The sequence below is a fragment of the Stegostoma tigrinum genome, chromosome 17, assembly GCF_030684315.1.
Source record: "Stegostoma tigrinum isolate sSteTig4 chromosome 17, sSteTig4.hap1, whole genome shotgun sequence".
NCBI lineage: Eukaryota > Metazoa > Chordata > Chondrichthyes > Orectolobiformes > Stegostomatidae > Stegostoma > Stegostoma tigrinum.
The window spans coordinates 5,185,275-5,206,756 of record NC_081370.1 but is presented as its reverse complement, the minus strand read 5'-3'; the positions used below and the strand labels follow the sequence as shown (position 1 = coordinate 5,206,756).

At 43.5% G+C, this 21,482-nt stretch overlaps 1 protein-coding gene across 1 annotated transcript in view; it reads left to right on the top strand.

The window, feature by feature from the left end:
* Window positions 1-21,482, top strand: part of cracr2b (calcium release activated channel regulator 2B) — a 154,106-nt gene that overhangs the window by 19,182 nt on the left and 113,442 nt on the right. The window lies entirely within an intron of this gene.

Here is a 21,482-nt window from a genome sequence, read left to right as displayed (position 1 = left end):
ATCGGCCCTGATGTGGGTCATGCCATGTCCTGTGCTGACATTGGATAGTTTTGGATAAGCTTCAGGCTTGCCAGATGGTGCAAAACTCTCATTTGAAATGAATGGAATTCAAATGGGATACTGCATTACCTAGTGGCATCACCCAAAAGGGTCCTCCTACTATAGCAACTTGTATTTATATAACTCGAAGATACTAAAAACTTCTTCTTGGAGCGGCACGGTGGCTCAGTGGTTAGCAGTGCTGCCTCACAGTGCCAGGGACCTGGGTTCAATTCCACCCTCAGGTGACTGTCACTGTGGAGTTTGCACATTGCCTACGTGGGTTTCTTCTGGGTGCTGCAGTAGCCTCCCACAGTCCAAAGAAGTGGATTGGCCATTCTCAATTGCCTGTAGTGTTGAGGGATGTGTAGATTTGGTGGGTTATAAGGAGATAGGTCTGGGTGGGATTCTGTGAGGGTCACTGTTGATTTGTTGGGCCAAAGGGCCTGTTTCCACAGTGTAGGGATTCTATGATTCTTCTGATAAAGCATCCCAACCCAAAACATTGACTTTCCTACTCCTCTGCTGCCTGAACTGCTGTGTCCTTGCAGCTCTACACTGTGTTGTGTTTATATAGCACCTTTTCTTTTTAACATAGCTAAACATTCCAAGGTACTTCACAACGGCATAATATGAGATTGAGAAGAAACTTGAACAGGCTCTCTGAAAGTTTGGTTGAATCAGATTTTAAGAAGTGGAGGAACCTCCCAGGGTTTGTCCAATCATCTCAAGGTGTAGCATCTTGTGCTGGAACAAAAGGAAATGAAAGCTGCAGTGGGGGACCAGAGTTGAAGGGCACATAACTCGATGGTAATAATTCTGGAGGAGATTATAGAAATTGACCATGGAGGAATTTAAAATGAGAACTGGAAACGTTTGGGGTACCAGCAAGTCATGGAGATTTCCAGCACAGAAACAGACTCTTTGGTCCAACTGGTCCATGCTGACCAGATATCCTCAATAAATCTACTGCCACTTGGCCCATATCCCTCTAAACCCTTCCTATTCGTGTACCCATCCAGATGCTTTTACAATGTTGTAATTGTACCAGCCTCCACCACTTCCTCTGGCAGCTCATTCCATCCACGCACTACCCTCTGCATGAAAAAGTCACCTCTTGGGTCCCTTACTTCAAAATCTTTTCCCTCTCACCTTAAGCCTAGACCAACTAGTTTTGGACTCCACTACCCCGGGGAAAAGACCTTGGCTATTTACCCTATGCATGCCTGTCCTGATTTTGTAAACTTTTATAAGGTCACTCCTCAGCCTCTGACGCTCCAGGGAAAATAGCCCCAGCCTATTCAGCCGCTCCCTATAGCTCCAACCCTGGCAACATCCTCGTAAATCTTTTCTGAACCCTTTCTAGTTTCACAACCTCCTTCCTTTAGGCGTTGAAAGTCAGCAGGCACAAAGATAACGGGTGAACAGATGCTCGCACTTGGCTCATCGGTGTGGTTAATCATATTAAAGGTTGCAGGAAGATTAAGAAGGATGAGCTGGAATGGTTCAGTCTGATCTCAATCACATTCAGCAGGGACAGAAGTCTGATCAGATTGGGTATAAAAAGTGAGAAAGTTGCGCAAAACAATGGCATTTTGGCATTTTCCTTTCAGAAGGCCCTCGAATAGGTGGCTTCGATCTGGGTGCTGATTAAGACGATGATCAGTGGTGTGTTTTTGGGGAGCAGGTAATGATGGCGAATTTGAAACAGTGATTTTTATAGCGTGTAGGCCATTCTGTGTTACCACTAGCATTGAGTCTTCTCATGTAGAGGCCCAAGGGGCTGGGAATCCCACAGCTGACGAATGGCTGTGATATCTAATCTGTCAGCTGCTCTGGATTCACAAGAAATTAATCGAAACCTGGAAGGTTTCCAGCGAGTTGCGAATCATTAGATATTTCAAAGCAGATTGGCTCTGACCCTCAGTCGTGAAGCTGACCGTGGCTGATGTAAAATTCTATCCATTGAGCTTTGATTAGAGATTCTGTGTGTACTGTACTAAATGTGTCACCTCGCAAGGTAGAATAGACATGAGTCTTTGCACACGTTGGTTCCGACTAATGCTGTGTGTAGTTCCACTCTGTTTCAGCAGCTTCGGTACTTTTACATAGTCTTTAGCTGCAGTTTAATTTTGTTTGCCTGTCACGCGACTGGGATCGGATGCAACGATGGCATTGCACACCACTCAGTTTTTGGGTGAAAAGTTGGGTAAAAGAGCTTAAACTGAATTATTTAATTACCCTTCAAGTGCACAGTGGTCACCTGGTACATAAAAGAGCAGGCAGATTGGACATCCTCTTTGTGTTACACCTCAGTGGTGTGGCCTGCTGGAAATAAAGCCTCACTATTCCCAGAGTCTTCACAAAAATTAATTAGTTTTTTTAAAACCATGCAGATTTTCTCCAGTTTGCCTGATTTTTAGATCCATGTTAACATCGTGTGCAGACCAGAGAACTGTATATAAATTACAATTATTACATAAAATAGACTCTGGCTACAGATAAACCATTATGATCCACTGAAGTACAAATTGTTAGTGTTCAAATCCCCTTTTAAACAGCCCCTTCCATACACATAAACAGAAGATAAACAGAATGCGTGTCATCGGTGGAGAGAAAGACTGGAAAAGTGGTTCAGTAATTCTTGTTCACAAGGTACATGGAAATGGTCCTTTCGGCTTGTTAGGATGTATTGCTCTGGTTATTCTTCTCCAACTATTTTCACAAGTTTGCCAGAGGTACACATTTATACATTGTCCTGTCTGTAACCAAGCTGTGGCTACTTTCACTGGTCTTGCATTTATCAGTAACTTTTTAGTAAAGTGTAGCAACCACGCTTCATTTTACCTGCCCAATAAATCAGTTAAATCATTTTCCAGAATTTATGTATTGCTTAATGAAGATACTATTATGCAGTAGGACATAATACCTTGTTGGAGAAGGAGTAAAGTGTCATGGGTTCTCTGTTTAACTTCTGAGTCTGATTGTCTAGTACCTAGGTAAATACAGCTAAGTACCACTCTGGTAAAGTACATAAAGCCAGCTTGTAAGTTTGCCTTATAAGCTATGTTCTTGTTTATGATAAAGGTTTCATAAAACTTTGATAGCCTTGAGATACATTAGAGGAGAAGGAACAGTGGTGAACTTGTCAGCAGATGCTTTAGATATCAGCCTTTTGCACTGCTCCACTTGAGTAAGTCAAAATTGTCTCAGCTGTTTGTAAATTTGATGATAGTAGAACTTGGGAAACAAAGAGAGCACATTTGATTCAATAGGAAGTTTCAACGTGCTTAATGGAGAAGAAGTAAACAGAACTTGATACCCCACTTGTGTGGCATTGGGCAAGGTAATGAAAAGCACAGTAAAAATTGAGATTTTCAGGAACATTTTTAATGGCAGTTAGGAAGGGAATTCCAAAATGAAGGCCTTGTTGGCTGAAGGTATGGTCACCAATGGTAGAATGATTGATTAAAATTGGATATTTCAAAAATAGATAATTACAAGGAACTTGACTAATGCAGATTATTAAGGGGATGAGGGCACAACGAGAGGGTATGAACATAAGAATGAAGATAAATGCAGTGAGGATGGCAGTAACAAATAATTAGGATTTGGTGCAGGTTAGAATATAGGCAACAGAATTTTGGATGAACATAATTTTTGCAGCGGAGCACATGGAATAGTCAATTCTCTAGCTAACAAGGGCTTGGGTGTGGGCTAACGTGTAAATGAGTTTAGGCTTGGAAGTCAGCAAGATGAAGGAGGGGGATATAGGCAGAGTTAGAAATGTTAGTTGCAGAAACAGGACCAGGAGTTCATATTTGACCCAGAGATGAGTTTCTTATACTGGTGACTTACTTCCTTTCCGGGGTTATTGCTCCTGTGGTGAATGAAGATCCTTTTATGTTAGATCCACATACCTTGCCACAAGCCTTTGAGGATGTTAGTGGGTGGGTTTTCACACTCACTCTCCTTCCACTGTCTGCATATGATCTCCATCTGGGCCTGTTGGACGTTCTTGACATGGTTGGCACCTTTTTTTTTTGCTTCTTTTTTTTTTTGGGTGATCAGAAATGAGATCAAGTTTGTGAACGGCCCAATTCACTGTGCCAAGTAGAGAGATGAAGTTGTTTGCTCAGGAACAGCTTGGGAACTGAAGACCAAGGCTTCAGTCTTTCCAATCCATCGAGGAAATTTCTGCTTAAGGGCTGGATGTTGGACAAGCAGCCTGACAATGGAAGGCTTGAAAGAGGTGTTAGCAAAGCGGAGCTATGTCTGATCAGCATACAGCTAGAAACTGTTTTGAGGTAGAGTTGACGAAAGACAGCATGTAGTTGGGATCGGGTTGGATCCCTGAAGATAACAAATAATGCTGAATGTGATGTAGGAAAAGCCAATGCATTGATACGAGATAGCTGTGAAATGGAACCCACTTTTGTGTAGCCCCTGTCAGCTGGATGAGAGTGAAGAAGTGATGGTGGTGAATGGGATGGCTCATCCTTGTTGAAAGTTGCAGACAAAATGAATTATTTACCTTTTCCACTGCCATAAAAGGATATAAACTGTGCCTGGGAAGCTGGTTCCGTACTGTCACAGATACTTGATTTGAGGAACACAAACGTGGAGATCTAACAAAAAATGGGCACAAATTTGGGAGGCAGCAGCACGCTGGAAGGTGAGCGGTTTAGGAAGGTGAGCGGTTTAGGAAGGTGAGCGTTCTGTAGATAGATATGGAGATCTGGAGATGTTGCAGGCCCATGACTGGGTGATGATGGGAAGGGAAAGGGTAGGACAGCAATTGCTGTAGTCTGATGCTGTTCTTTGGGAAGAACAGAATATCCCATTTTATTTTATTCCACTGTCATGACACCCATTCCTGTTTCATGGATGTGCATCCTTTCCTCAGCACAGCATTCAGTTGAGTGTCCTTGAATCTTTATCATTACACTGCCCAATATGGTAAATATCTTGTTATAAATGGTTATTGCATCATGTTTTCAGAGTTGCTTTACTAAGCTATCCAAGGTTGCTAGCACAGTTAAGTCCACCAGAACAGGAGTGAATCTAATGCTGTTTACTGCATTCAAGAGTTTCAAGTACGTGTACACAGTAATTTCAAAATCAAATGTTGTTTCTGTCATGTAATATTTGGGCTCTGTTTGCCTGTGCTATCAATTTCAAATCAAATCTCCAAGTAATGAGGTAAGGGTCTGTTAGATGTTTTGTTTATGCTTCTCCAGTTTCAAACTGCAAGTTAGGTGCTGCAATCAATATTGAGAGCTCTAGGTTTATTCCAATGCTGCATTCTTGTAATTAATTAGTTTAAAGCAGAATCTTGGGATCACGTATAAAATTCTTTGGTGCTGATGTCATGAGATACACAATTGACATTTCGACATATCTAACTGCTACTTAGAGACAGTCAAGGAAGGGAGATTTTATGTGGCTGTTCTTTTTGATGTAGGATGCTGAAAAGAGAACATCTATCATTGCCATTGTAATGGCGCACTGTCGGGAATTTGCAGAAAACCCTCCTCTTTCCAGTCTGTTTCAGATCAGCAGTTTTCCAAGCACAAAAAGCAATTGCACAAGTGCTTAAGATACAACACCATGTATGAGACTTTGCACTCCATCTTAGGCAGCATGGGACTGTTAAAATAGAATGGAATTTTCTTTTAAAATCTTGGAACAGAATCACACTAGAAGTTTTTCTCCAATGTTCCCTGCACAATATTTGTAATGGAAATCTGTAATTTTATAACGTAAATTGCCTCACAATGGATGTTTTCTTTTATTTTTGCTCACCTTTTTAGGGAGATTGTGTACTAATATTGATATATGCATTGTAAACACAATATTTTGATTATCTGGTTATAATTCTGAGTTATGAATCGGAGGGCTCTTGATAGCTCAAGTAACCTTGTGTGTTACTGACCTCTTTTGGTGACAGGCTTGTTGATTTTTGTTAAAGCCTGGTATTGAAGGCAGCAATTTACAGTCATACACAAATGTGTCATGTAATCAGATTTTCTTCCAGAGAAATGTAACAAAGGGACCTGTCAGTACAGACAAGCCCTTCTGCAACCCTGTTGGAACTGCCAACTCATTTCATTTCTTCTTCTTCATCAGTTTAATGCAAAAAAGCTCTTAGCCATTTTGGGAGTGGTAGGGTCATCATCATCGAATCCCTACAGTGTGGATACAGGCCCTTTGACCCAACAAGTCCACACTGACCCACAAAGCGTCCCACCCAGACCCATACCCCACTATAACCCATATAATCTACACATCCCCGAACACTACAGGCAATTGAACATGGCCAATCCACCTAGCCTGCATATCTTTGGACTGTGGGAGGGAACCCATGCAGACATAGAGAGAATGTGCAAATTCCACACAGACAGTTGCCCGAGAGTGGAATTGAACCTGGGTCCCTGGCGTTGTGAGGCAGCACTGAAGCCACCCACTAAGCCAGTGTGGGAAGTGGACTTTGAATGTTGGGTAAGGAGCCTGACAGCATCTTGCACTCTTCTGGGTTTTATCCTACTGGGTTTGAAAGTGAGTAGGGAACCCTTGTTTTTCTTTTGCAGAAGTTGGGTTAGTAAGTAAATTATTTGGGAGCTCAAGTATGCTGTGTGTGTGTTTTTTTTTAAACAGGAATGGACCTACATCTGAAAATGAGTTGAATTTGCGAGTGACGTAGAGCTGAGTACACAGGAGCAGGAGTATGCTACTTGAAGCTTCCCAGGTTTGGTGGTATTGATGAAGGAAAAAAAAATCAGAGTTAACGCTTTTGGTCTGGTGACCCTTCCTTAGAACAGTTCTAAGGAAGGGTCACCGAACCCGAAACATTAACTCTAATTTTTTTTCTTCACAGGTGCTGCCAGACATGCTGAGCTTTTCCAGCAACTTCTGATTTTATTTTCCTGATTTACAGCATCTGCAGTTGTTTCGGTTTTGATGGGCAATGAATGCTTTCCCAGCCAGCAGTTCCCACCTTTCATGAATTAATTTAAAAAAGGGCTATGCTGCAACTTACTTAGAACAAGATCTGGGTGACGAACATTAGATCGCCCTGGAGAACAATATCAATCCATCAAGTTTAATGCCCTACAGCTTGAGGATGCAGATAGCATATCTTCTATATTTTTTATTCCGCCTGAGCTCTGCTGGAATTTCGTCCACTGCTCTGTTTACCATGTGTAAGGAGGAGACCCTTGATGCAAATATGTTTGCTTCCCATTCCTAAGTGCCTCCTTTTCTTCTTTTTCATAAAATGTAGGGATTCACCTTGGAAAATGCATACTGTAGTTACAAGTGAGGGTGAGCAGCTTCCTTGAACAGTGCATTCATTGGGGTCTAGGTATATCCACAGTGCTTGAAGTTTCTCATTTGGAGTTTAAAAGAAACTTGCAAGAGCCTGTAGGGGCTTGACAGGATAGAATGGGAGAAGTTGTCTCTTCATGTGGGAGAGCCTAGAGCCAGAGGAAATAAACAAGTAAGTGGTCACCCATTTCAAACGGATGAAGAGGAATGCCTACTAAAGGTGTTCACTCAATGAAATTCTTTATCAAAAGGAGGCTGTCAAGGGTTGTTAAGCATATTCAGGCTTGGTATAGACAAAATTTTAATCAGAAAGGGGACCAAGGATTAAGAGAATAAGGCTGGCAAGTGGACTTGAGGATTATCGTTATCAGCAGTGGTTTCATTGAATGGTGTGGAAACTTAATGGGATGAATGATCTACATTTGTTCCTACCTCTTTTGGTATAATACAAGCAGGAAATTATAATGCAACCAAGCAGCCATTTTAGTTTTCTTCTCAAGGTGGAAGACCCAAGTACATTTGGTAAAACTTATAGGGATTCAAGAAATTGAAAGAAATTAGTTAAAGTAAAATTCTAGAGAAAATCATGGCTTTGAAAGCTAATAAATGTTAGAGCCTAATCATCTCCATACTAGGGTACTGAAGGAGAAAGTGGATGTTCTGTCTTTGGATTTTTGTAGACCGTCCCAGATGCTTGGAGGGCAGTGGGAACCAGGCTCCCTTTTTCAAAATAAGAAGGAGGATGTAGAAACCAGGCAATTACAGACCAGTTAGTCTAATATCAGTAAGTGAAGAAAATTTTAGAATCTATTATGAAGGATCAGACAATAGGATACTTGGAAAGAACTATGGTATTACACAGTCAATTTGGATTCATCCATATTTTGAAAAACCTATGGGAGTGTTTTTGAGAAGGTAACTGGACAAAGAGGAACTCGTGCACAAGTTGTATTTGGGTCTTCAGGGTTTGTATGTCCCACCTAAGAGGTTAGTGTCAAAATTTAAAGCTTGTAAGATTGGAGGTAATGTACAGGCATGGATTGAGAATTGGTTAGTGGACAGGAACCAGATTGGAAGGTGATGCCAAGTGGGTACCGCAGGGATCAATGCCTGGGTCACGGCTATTCACAATATACATCAACAGTTTGGATGAAGGATTTGAATATAATATTTACAAGTTTGACCTTAAAAATAGGTGGCGTTGTGTGTAGCGTGGATGATGTAAAAAGCTTCAAGGTGATACGTTGAATAAGTGCACAAATGTATGCCAGATGTGGTAGAATGTGGACAAGCGTGACCCTATCCACTTCAGAAGGACAATTAAAATGGCATAGTATTGGTTTAATGGCTCAGAGATAGCAAGAACTGCACATGCTGGAGTTGGAGACATTACAGTATGGAGCTGGAGAAACAGCAGGTCAGACAGCATCAGAGGAGCAGGAAAGTTGACATTTCAGGATGGGAGAGTCCTCCAGCTCCACACTGCATTATTTGTATGGTGAGGGATTAGAGGATGTTGATGTAGAAACGGACCTAACATTTTTTTGGACATATGTTACTGGAAGCAAGTATGCAGGTACAACAAGGAGTGAGAAAAGCAAGTGGTGTTGGCCTTCATAACAAGGGAGTTTGTGTACAGGAGCAAGGTAGCCTTGTAGCAATTGCAAAAGGCAATGATGAGATCATACCTGGACTATTATGTGCAGTTTTTTGTCTCCTTAACTAACAGAAGATGCACTTGCCAGAGAGGATAGTGAAGGTTCACCAGACTGGTTTCTGGGATGCCAGGAAAGTCATGAGGAGAGATTGAGTCAAGTAGGTCTGTATTCACTGGCGTTTAGAAGAATGGGAGGAAATCTGATTTGAAGCATCTAAAATTCTAACCTGTCTAGAGAGACTGAGATGAGAGAAACTTGCTTTGCTCAGATGATGGTGAACCTTTGGAATTCACTACCACGTAAGGCACTGAAGCTCAAGTCTTTGAATACACTTATGAAAGAAATGGATACGTTTCTAGACACGAAAGACATCAAAGAGAGAGCAAGAACTGCAGATGCTGGAGTCAGAGTCAATACAGTGTGGAGCTGGAGGAACACAGCAGGTCAGGCAGCACCGCCGGTGCAGGAGAGTCAACATTTCCTGCTCCTCTGCTGCCTGACCTGCTGTGTTCCTCCAGATCTACACTGTAAAGACATGGGGAGAGCATGGTCGTACATCACTGAGGTAATGATTAGCCGTGATCATGTTGAATGGTGGAGCAGGCTTAATGGACTGTTTGTATTTCTATGTAATACTGTGCTCCAGCACAGCTTCAAGATGATTGAGCATAAAATTAATAATAGTCATGGTCAAATTGGCTAAATTAAATTACATGGATATTATTTACTGCTTCAGTTTTGGAATAGTTACCTGTACAAATTGATGAAATTGCTTAAAATAATGAGGGATATAAATGAAGATTTGAGACACTGCAACATACATAGATGAAAATCCATGTGGATGTATATCAATAGATCTTGACTTTTCACTTCCACTACTGATGTCGTCACATTGGTAGTTCATTCAATCTCTTGCTGCCATGTTTCCATTCCTAGATGATTGCCTTAGTTTGACGCGTGGTTGTACTGGACCATTTTACGACAATCTACATAAAAACCAGAAGAACTGCAGATGCTGTAAATCGGAGACAAAAATAGAAATTGCCTGAAAGGCTCAGCAGGTCTGGCAGCATCTGCGGGGAGAAAGCAGAGTTAACATTTCCAGTCGAGTGACACTTCCTCAAACTGTCCTCAGTTGCCAGACTTACTAAATTTTTCCAGCAATTTCTATTTTTACTATTATGATGATCTGCCAGTTACCCTACCTTCATTGTAATTGTCTTCATTCCAATATTGTACCGCCTTTTCATTTTATTTGTTGGCTGCAATTGTTTAGCATCCTTTACAAATTGATGTGCTGCATCATCAAGGGAGCGGGAGTTTGATCTGCCACTGTTACCATTGGTTATTGCTAGAAAAGTGGCACATTAGCAATTTCAGAGTAAGACGGGCACATGAACAGCACTGTGGCAGAATGCAGAGCTAACACTGGCTACTGAAATATTGTTCGCTCTTTTCTGGAAGCTTAAGTACTTTGGATTGAAGGACAAACAGGTTATCTAAGGGAAGTTAAATGCATATTTGTTTTGAGATTTGTCTATTTGCAAACGTTGAGCAGGTGACAGACATTGACATTGAAATCTGATGCTAACAGCTTTAAACAGAGGAATGTTTTTAAGTATCCCAGTTAATTGTTAAAAGGCTTAACCTAACTGCTGCTCTACAATGCACAACTTTTAATTGCTAAGAAATGAGTAGAACCTGATTGAAATTAGTGAAATATGAATTCATAAATGAAGCTATTGCATTGCTCACACTGGGTTTTCCACATAATTAAGTAATTGAAACTATATGGGTTACTTGATCGTGGCTAATAGATGAAAAGTAGCACGAATAACTTAGTGGTGGTCGTCGTGGTGGGTGAGAGCTAAGCCATTCAATATTCTGAGAACGTTTCTGGGTATGGAAGAATATTTTGCACTTCATTTCTAAAATTGGCTTTTATTTACCACACAATGGACCTTCCTGAAGAATGAGCTCCTAGCTGGAGTGCAGTTGGCACTGATCTGAGCATCCTTCTGGCTGGATACACAAAGATGGGTGTTCCTGAAACAAATTGCTGGAGAAACTCTTCAGGTCTGTGGAGAGAGGAACTGAGCTAATATTTCAAGTCCAATAACTTTCTTCATTAGACCTTTTGATCTCAGAAAATTTGATAAAGTGTCATCAAACTTGAAATGATAGCTCTGCTTTCTCTTCTCAGAACCTGCCAGACCTGCTGCTATTTCTCTTTCTGTTTCTCCAGCAATTTCAATTATTGTTTCAGATTTTCAGCATCCCCAGTGTTTTCGTTTTGATTTGTGATGATCCTGCTGAGTTGCATTGGTTTGAGTAAAGGTACACAAAACAGTTAACAAAATAGAAGATGACCTCAGTTGCAGTTTACAAACTCTTTTCTCGGATAATACTTGAGGTACTCTTTAGACAAATTGCTAACCGTAGTGTGTTTTAGTTTTGCATATTGAACAGGGGAAATAATTCCTGTGACTATTTTTAATATTGATTAGATGGAATGTTTGTTTCGTGAATATCGAGATACAGAGAACAAAAACAGACTCTTTCTTTCGCTCTAACTCATTCCACCAAACAGATATCCTTTGTTAATCTAGCCCCATTTGCCAGCATTTGGCCCATATTCCTCTAAACCCTTCTTATTCATGTGTCCATGCTGATGCCTTTTAAATGTTGTAATTGTACCAGCCTCCACCACTTCCTCTGGCAGCTCATTCCATCCACACAACACTACTGCATGAAAAGGTTGCCCCTTAAGTCCCTTTTATATCTTTGCCCTCTCACCTTACACCTCTGCCCTCTAGATTTGGACTTGTTCCACCATCAGAAAAAGACCTAGTCTATTTACGGTATCAATGCCCCTCATGATTGTACAGACCTCTATAAGATCACCCCTCAGCCTCTGCTCCAGGTAATAAAGCCTCAGTCTATTCAGCCTCTCCCCATAGCTTAAACGCTCCAACCCTGGCAACATCCTTCTGAATCTTTTCTGAACCCTTTCAAGTTTCACAACATCCTTCCTATAGCAGGGAGACCAAATCTGGTCTTTTGTTTTAGTTCAGATCAGCAAGCCTGACCTATTTCATGCCAGTTAGACAACATCTCATGATTGAAACTGATGTGAAGAAGTGATAATGGGAACTGCAGATGCTGGAGAATCCAAGATAATAAAATGTGAGGCTGGATGAACACAGCAGGCCCAGCAGCATCTCAGGAGCACAAAAGCTGACGTTTCGGGCCTAGACCCTTCATCAGAGAGGGGGATGGGGTGAGGGTTCTGGAATAAATAGGGAGAGAGGGGGAGGCGGACCGAAGATGGAGAGAAAAGAAGATAGGTGGAGAGGAGAGTATAGGTGGGGAGGTAGGGAGGGGATAGGTCAGTCCAGGGAAGACGGACAGGTCAAGGAGTTGGGATGAGGTTAGTAAGTAGGAGATGGAGGTGCGGCTTGGGGTGGGAGGAAGGGATGGGTGAGAGGAAGAACAGGTCAGGGAGGCAGAGACAGGTTGGACTGGTTGTTGGGATGCACTGGGTGGAGGGTAAGAGCTGGGCTGGTTGTATGGTGCGGTGGGGGGAGGGGACGAACTGGGCTGGTTTTGGGATGTGGTGGGGGAAGGGGAGATTTTGAAGCTGGTGAAGTCCACATTGATACCATTGGGCCTCAGGGTTCCCAAGCGGAATATGAGTTGCTGTTCCTGCAACCTTCGGGTGGCATCATTGTGGCAGTGCAGGAGGCCCATGATGGACATGTCATCTAAAGAATGGGAGGGGGAGTGGAAATGGTTTGCGACTGGGAGGTGCAGTTGTTTATTGCGAACCGAGCGGAGGTGTTCTGCAAAGCGGCCCCCAAGCCTCCGCTTGGTTTCCCCAATGTAGAGGAAGCCACACCGGGTACAATGGATGCAGTATACCACATTGGCAGACGTGCAGGTGAATATCTGCTTAATATGGAAAGTCATCTTGGGGCCTGGGATAGGCGTGAGGGAGGAGGTGTGGGGGCAAGTGTAGCATTTCCTGCGGTTGCAGGGGAAGGTGCCGGGTGTGGTGGGGTTGGAGGGCAGTGTGGAGCGAACAAGGGAGTCACGGAGAGAGTGGTCTCTCCGGAAAGCAGACAAGGGTGGGGATGGAAAAATGTCTTGGGTGGTGGGGTCGGATTGTAGATGGCGGAAGTGTCGGAGGATGATGCGTTGTATCCGGAGGTTGGTGGGGTGGTGTGTGAGAACGAGGGGGATCCTCTTTGGGCAGTTGTGGCGGGGGCGGGGTGTGAGGGATGTGTTGCGGGAAATGCGGGAGACGCGGTCAAGGGCGTTCTCGACCACTGTGGGGGGAAAGTTGCGGTCCTTGAAGAACGCAGACATCTGGGATGTGTGGGAGTGGAATGCCTCATCATGGGAACAGATGCGGCAGAGGCAGAGAAATTGGGAATAGGGGATGGATTTTTTGCAGGAGGGTGGGTGGGAGGAGTTGTATTCTAGGTAGCTGTGGGAGTCGGTGGGCTTGAAATGGACATCAGTTACAAGCTGGTTGCCTGAGATGGAGACTGAGAGGTCCAGGAAGGTGAGGGATGTTCTGGAGATGGCCCAGGTGGACTGAAGGTTGGGGTGGAAGGTGTTGGTGAAGTGGATGAACTGTTCGAGCTCCTCTGGGGAGCAAGAGGCGGCGCCGATGTGAAGAAGTGTGTCTTTTTTAATATTGTCCCACCTTTGTTGCAGAGCAGTGCATTATGGAAGCTTTACTGTGATGGCGTATATTTTATTTATTTTCGACAGATGCGAATTGGTGCAGTGCGTGTTCAGAGGTGTAGCTGTGTTGTCACAATCTCTCATCTGGCTGCTTGCTTCTGTCGTTTAGTGTGCCCTTTCACAATGGATTGAGGTTAAATTGCTCAGCACCAGAGCTGATTTCTTGCCAAGTTAATCGTAGGCTGATTGCAAAACTAAGTCCTTTTGTTAGGCAACCCAAACTCGATCCATGTAGCCACCTCCCTCGCAGCAGAGACTACTGAAAGACTCAAGTCTGGTAATTTTAACTCAAGAATTATCTGGCTACGTTGCATCATTACCTTTTTTCTTAAAATCAGCGTTTCTTAAGCTGCTGTCCATTCATTGTTCCTGTTGGGTAACTGTGTCTAAATATATACCCAGTGAGGCAAGGGATTACACAATGAATAGCAGGATCTTAGGGGTTAAAGAAGATTGGAGGAACCGTTTCTGTGTTTGTCCATCAATGCTGGAAGGCAGCAGGACAGCTAGAGATGTTTTAAATGCACTCGTGGGACATGGTGTCACTAGCTGTGCTGACTTTTATTGCCCATTCCTAATTGCTCTTGAAAAGATGGTGGTGAGCTGCTGCAGTCCGTATGCTGTAGGGTAGACCTGTCTAGGGGAAGGAATTCAAGGTTTTGACCCAGCAACAGTGAAGTAGTGATACTTTTCCAAGTTGGGATGTTGAGTGGCTTAGAGGGGACCTTGTAAGTGGTGGTGTTCCATGTACCTGCTGCCCTTGGCCTTATAAATGAGAAGAGCTGTGTTTGGAAGGTGCTGGCGTAAAGATCTTTCTTCGGTGCATCTTGTAGATGTTGGTGGAAGGAGTGGATGGGTGTAGATGTAGTGCCAATCAAGGGATGTGTCCTGGATGGTGTCAAGCTTCTTGAGTGTTGCTGGGACTGCACTCATCCAAGCAAGTGGGGTGTATTCCATCACACTCCTAACCTGTAGATGGTGGACAGGCTTTGAGAAGTCCAGACGTGGGTTACTCACTGCAATATTCCCAGCTTCTGACCTGCTCTTGTAGCTTCTGTATTTTTATGGTGAGTTCAGTTCAGTTTCTGATTTAAGAAAGCATATGGGATACTTACCTTTTATTAGTCAAGATGAGGTGTCTGTGAATACCATAGGGTTAGACAACAGCTGGAGAACTGTGTGTCAGTTTGGGATGCTACTCTGTAGGAAGAATATGATGCACTGGAGAAGATGCAGAAGAGATTTGCCAGGATTGTTGCCATGATTGGAGTGATTCTGCCATGAAGAAAGACTGAATAGACTGGGATTACTTTCCTTTTGGAGCAAATAAGGCTGAGGGGATATCTGATTGAGGTGTGTAACATTCTGAGAGACATAAGACCGGGTGAATAGAAGGAAACATTTTCCCTTCAGTGGGGCTAGTAACTAAGGGCCCAATTATTAGGTAAACAGCAGGAGGTCTCGATGGGATTTTAGGTAAATTCTTTGTCACCCTGAGAGTTGAGGGTATCTGTAACTCCTTGTCTAAAAGGGTGGTAGAGGTGGGAACCCTAAAGACATTTAACAACCATTTAGATGAGTTATTGAAATGCCATAGCATACATGGTCATTGGACAAGTGCTGGAAGGTGAGATTAGAATTGGTGGGTATTTGATAACTAGTAGGGACACAATGTGACTGAAGGGAGTTTACCCACCATGTAAAATACTCAATTTTCTACTCTACGATTCTCTAAATGGGTCTTTGGCAGAGTACCTCATCTCCCATCAGTTAATAATGAAATCTTTTATGAATTTCAAACTGATTTGATTCTACCTTTATAACTTGGTTTTATTCAGGATGCATTTTTATGTTTCCTTTTATTTTGTAAACAGATGCTTTTTGTGAAGGGGAAGAATGGCCATTATGAATTTTAATAGCCGAATTTCAGGCAGATGTGAGCACTGTGTTGATAAGCATTTCACTTTTTCTGCATGGACACACACTACCTATATGGTGCTGAGTGGCTTTGTTTTAGATTGAGTTGCTGAACGATTTTAACTTCCTTAGTCACAAAAGTTTGCCATCTGGAAGATTTTTCTGTTGTCTGATGTCTGAATGCCCCACCTTTTCACATACCACATGTTTTATAACAAAATCTTCCAAAGTTGATCTCGCTCTATGGTATTTTTTTAAAGGAATATCCCTGAGGGTAGTCAGATAATAAGGAGTAGAGCTGGATGAACACAGGAGGCCGAGCAGGAAAGCTGATGTTTCGGGCCTAGACCCTCCTTCACTACCCTAAGGGTGGTGTTTGGATTATCAGTCAGTTCGATCATATTAATGAAATCAGTAAATGTTTATTGGTGTAATTTGAAATGACTGCTTCCTATGTTTGTGGGATGACTGTCATTGTTTGTATTTTTCCACTGGCTTTGCTTTTACTGGAATGTTTTTGGGGACGCTTGGCACTCTATGATTATCTTTAAAAGGAAGGGACAAAATGATAGAAGTTCTGGAGTTTACTGTCAGTCTGCTTTCAAAAGGTGAAAGGACAAGATTGGTGGAATCATAAATCAGGAGTAGCGAAGCAAGGTTGTCCTTGATTACACTGCAGGAGCGCTCTGACAAGAATGTCACCTCTGTCGTTGGTGCAGTGGGATGTGCAGTGTCCTTACTGGGAGTATGGGCAGCACGGTGGCTCAGTGGTTAGCAGTGCTGCCACACAGCGCCAGGGAACAGGGTTCGATTCTACCCTCGGGTGACTGTGCAAACTCAACGCAGACATTCTTCCAGTGTCTGTGTGGGTTTCCTTCCACAGTCCAAAAACGTGCAGATTAGGTGGATTGGTCATGATAAATTACCCATAAGTGTCCAGGGCTGATGAGGCAATGTGGATTATCCATGAGGAAAATGCAGAGATAGGTGGGTGGGATGCTGTTCAGAGGGTGGATGTGGACGTGATGGGTTGAATGGCCTACTTCTGCACTGCAGGGATTTTGTGGTTCATTCCCATTGTGGAGCTGCAGTCATATCTTTCAGTTTGCCAAGAAACCAACCAGATCATCAAATAGACATACAGGAAACTGAAAGCAACAAAGTAAAGTCATTGTAAAAGAAAAACAAACTTTGAACAGTGACTAGGACATCCACGTGGTAAATGTAAGAGATAAAGTACATTGTAGAATTGGCTGAATAATTAATTAATCATTAATTCTGCAAGTATAACATGGGGATAGGCTCTGAATCTGTGTCAACCTGGTGGTGATTAGATATCTATTTAAACGTCTGTTCAAAGGTGTAACCATTTCAGGGTTGGGAATAACATTGTCAGAGTAGGAACGTTGAAATTCTCACTGATTTCTAACAATGTTGGGCTGCACAATGCAGCGTTGTGTTTGAGTCCTGAGGGACAAACATCAAGTTTAGCATTTGCATGCTAGTTTGCACGTACCTGGCTGTTGTACTTGATTATGGAGGAACACTGATAGCAAACTCTGGTAGTTTGCCATCAACAGGGGCGCTGCAAGATCTAGCTCAGTGGCAGCTTGGTGGAAAAACATTCTTTGGATTTGTAGCTGTTCCTTAGGTTGTTTATGCATTTATAATTTAATGACTATAAGCGCTTCTCAATTTGCTAAGTCTGACATAGGAACAGAGTATCCTAAACCACCTCTGATATCGAAAATCTCATGCCATTATTTTGAAGAAGAGTGGAGGATTTCTTGACTGTTATTTGCCTTTAGTCAATTGTCATTGAAATCAGATTATCCGGTTGTTGCCCTATTGTTACTTGTGGTGAATTAGCTATATGCAAATTTGTTTAGAGGCCTAGTTAAAACAGTGACATTTCAGAGAGAGAGAGATAATGGGAACTGCAGATGCTGGAGAATCCAAGATAACAAAGTGTGAAGCTCTCTGATGAAGGGTCTAGGCCCAAAACGTCAGCTTTTGTGCTCCTGAGATGCTGCTTGGCCTGCTGTGTTCATCCAGCTTCACACATTTCAGAGACAGTCTGCTCACTTGGAGAGCACTTTTTTTGTTTCAAATTCTGCATCTCTCTGAAGAGATATGAAGTTCGTTCTTGTCGTCTTGCGTTTGTCAGGACTGGGAAGCAAGAAATCCAAACTTGGAATGGGATCTGGCTAAAAGCCAAGTATATATTCATAAACAGTATCTTACTCTTTGTCGACAAGACAAATTTGTACATAAATCACTCTCTGCCTTTTCCTCAATGAAAAAAAAGTTGACCCCTGCATTTAAGGTAACAAAGTGTGGAGCTGGATGAACACAGCAGGCCAAGCAGCATCTTAGGAGCACAAAAGCTGATGTTTCGGGCCTAGACCCTTCATCAGAAGTGGGGGAGCGGGAGAGGGTTTCGAAATAAATAGGGAGAGAGGGAGAGGTGGACTGAAGATGGATAGAGGAGAAGATAGGTGGAAAGGAGACAGACAAGTTAAAGAGGCGGGGATGGAGCCAGTAAAGGTGAGTGTAGGAGGGGAGGTATGGAGGGGATAGGTCAGTCAGGGATGACGGGCAGGTCAAGGGGGCGGGATTAGGTTCGTAGTAGGAAATGGGGGTGGGGCTTGAGGTGGGAGGAGGGGATAGGTGAGAGAAAGAACAGGTTAGGGAGGCGGGGATGAGCTGGGGTGGTTTTGGGATGCACTGGGGGGAGGGGAGATTTTGAAGCTTGCGAAATCCACATTGATACCATTAGGCTGCAGGGTTCCCAAGCAGAATATGAGTTGCTGTTCCTGCAACCTTCGGGTGGCATTTGTTGTGGAACTGCAGGAGGCCCAGGATGGACATGTCGTCTAAGTAATGGGAGGGGGAGTGGAAATGGTTTGCGACTGGGAGGTGCAGTTATTTATTGCGAACCGAGCGTAGGTGTTCTGCAAAGTGGTCCCAAGCCTCCGCTTGGTTCCCCCGATGTAGAGGAAGCCACAATGGGGACAGCGCATGCTGTATACCACATTGGCAGATGTGCAGGTGAACATCTGCTTGATGCGCAGGAAGGCTGCTTTCCGGAAGGACCACTCTCTCCGTGACTTCCTTGTCTGCTCCACACTCCCCTCCATCCCCACCACACCCGGCACTTGCCCCTGCAACCGCAGGAAGTGCTACACTTGCCCCCACACCACCTCCCTCACCCCCATCCCAGGCACTAAGAAGGCTTTCCACATCAAGCAGATGTTCACCTGCACATCTGCCAATGCAGTAGTATACTGCATCCGCTGTACCCTGTGTGGCTTCCTCTACATTGGCGAAACCAAGCGGAGGCTTGGGGACCGCTTTGCAGAACAACAACGCTCGGTTTGCGATAAATAACTGCACCACCCAGTCACGAACCATTTCAACTCTCCCTCCCATTCCTTAGATAACATGTTCATCCTGCACCTCCTGCAGTGCCACAATGCTGCCACCCGAAGGTTGCAGGAACTAAAATCATATTCCACTTTGTCGCCATTGGGCTGCAGGTTTCCCATGTGGTTTTCACAAGCTTCAAAATCTCCCGTCCCCCCCACTACATCCCAAAACCAGCCCAGTTCGTCCTCACCTCCCTAACCTGTTCTTCCTCACTCCTATCCCCTCCTCCTACCTACTAACCTCATCCCATCCCCTTGACCTCTCTGTCCTCCCCGGACCGACGTATCCCATCCTTATTTCCCCACCTACACTCACCTGTACTGGCTCTATCCCCGACCCTTTAACTTGCCTGTCTCCTCTCCACCTATCTTCTCCTCTGTCCATCTTCGATCTGCCTCCCCCTCTCTCCCTATTTATTTCAGAACCCTCTCCCCATCCCCCTTTTCTGATGAAGGGTGTAGGCCTGAAACGTCTGCTTTTGTGTTCCTAAGGTGCTGCTTGGCCTGCTGTGTACATCCAGCTTCACGCTTTGTTATCTTGGATCCTGCAGCATCTGCAGTTCCTATTATCTTTGACCCCTGCATTTCCCTGTGACAGTGCACTGACCATTAGCCTTACTTGCCTGGCTATCAGTCTGAACTAATTAAACGCAGCCAACAGTTTGTGTTACATCCACCTGCAGTCTCAGCACGGTGTCCTCGTGCTATGTAAATTGGTGTTCCCATGGAGTTTGGTTTATTGTGTCCCAGGCCAAATGAGTGCCAGACGCAAAGCTTTGACTCTCTTTCCAAACAATTATCTTACTCTCTCACTTTCTTTTTCCATCTGTTTGTCTGCCTGTCACTCTGCCCCTTTTTTTTGCACTCGCCCCCTCCATGACTCATTTTTACATCCAGCTGCTCGGTGTCCAATATCTGCTGTTTCCTTCCCCCTGTCCCTTCCATTCATAGCTTCAGCTTTTGCTGCAGTCGTATATCTTATTGCTTTTTTTTAAACTGTTGGTCGGGCTGCACACTGAGAGATGTCATAAACCTTCCATTGCCCCATTCCAATGGAACAATAAGGGTGGGAAGGATGTATGGCTCGTGGAGAACCTTGTAAAAACACATCTTTTAGGAGGGGTGACTGGCAGTCAGGAACAAGAATGCTGACTGAATTTTCCGTCCCCGTCCCCGTCCTCTTCACTTCCCCACCATTTTGATATGGTAAACCATGCTTTAGTGTCTACACTTGCTGAAAGAACCATTGGGATATCTATTTAGTAATTGACTTAATGGTTAGGATTGATGCGTGGGTTTAAAAGTTAATACCAAAGGTGTGGTACGCAATTGGGAATTGTGGCATAGACTACCTTTTTAGGGTGCAGAGAATACGGGAAACATGTACTTCCAAACTCATGTGACAGTGCTCCCACCATCTGCACACCACATTGATGGCTGCCCATTAGACTCTATCCTCTTCGCCACTGCTGCCCTGCAACAGCCCCTTCACCACTTTATGGTCTGAAGGGTAAGGAAATGGATAGAAGTGGTTATTAGGATGGGTTAACAACAAATCCACAATCGCGTCATCACTCTGCAAATGTAAGCATTGTACTTAGATAAATCCTGTCAACATTCACTGTTTGTACTGTATGTTTTTCCCTTGGCTATGGGGAGTAGGATCATTTTGTTTTTCTTGAATCTTTTTACGGTATGTGGGTGAATTGCTGGCGAGGCCAGCATTTTGTCCGTCCCTAATTGCCTTTGAACTGGATGACTTACTGGGCTATTTTTCAGGAGGTGTTTAACAGTCGATCACGTTCACTCGTGTGAGCCAGACTGGATAAGGACCGTAGATTTCCTTCCCTAAAAAAAATTACTGAACCAGATGAGTTTTTACAACAATTGATGTCTTGGTCACCATTACTAGCTTAATACAAAATGAATAAATTTAATTTACATCAGCTACCACATTGAGATTTGAACCCATTTCTTCAGATAACTAATCCCATTTTCACCCTCTGCCATGGTTTCCCCTGATTTTTGGATATGATTACTGGCTTTGCCTGTCCTGAATAATCTGTTTTCTCATTTTTCTCTGTAGCAGTAAAATTAGGACAGGGCTGATGTCAGGAAGCATTTCTTGACAGGGCTCTGTTCTAGAAAAGAAATCTTGTTGAAGCCATATCAGTTGAAAACATCAAATCCAAGCTTGAACAAGTTTTGAGGCCAAGGACTGAAACAGAACTGAACAGAAGTAGGGTGAGGGTTGGTCAAGATCTAATTATACAGCGTAATTCTCCCTAGGGGCTAAATGTCCTACTTCTTTTCCTCTGCTCTTTAACTCACCAACTGCTCAAATACGTAGCTTTTCCTTCAC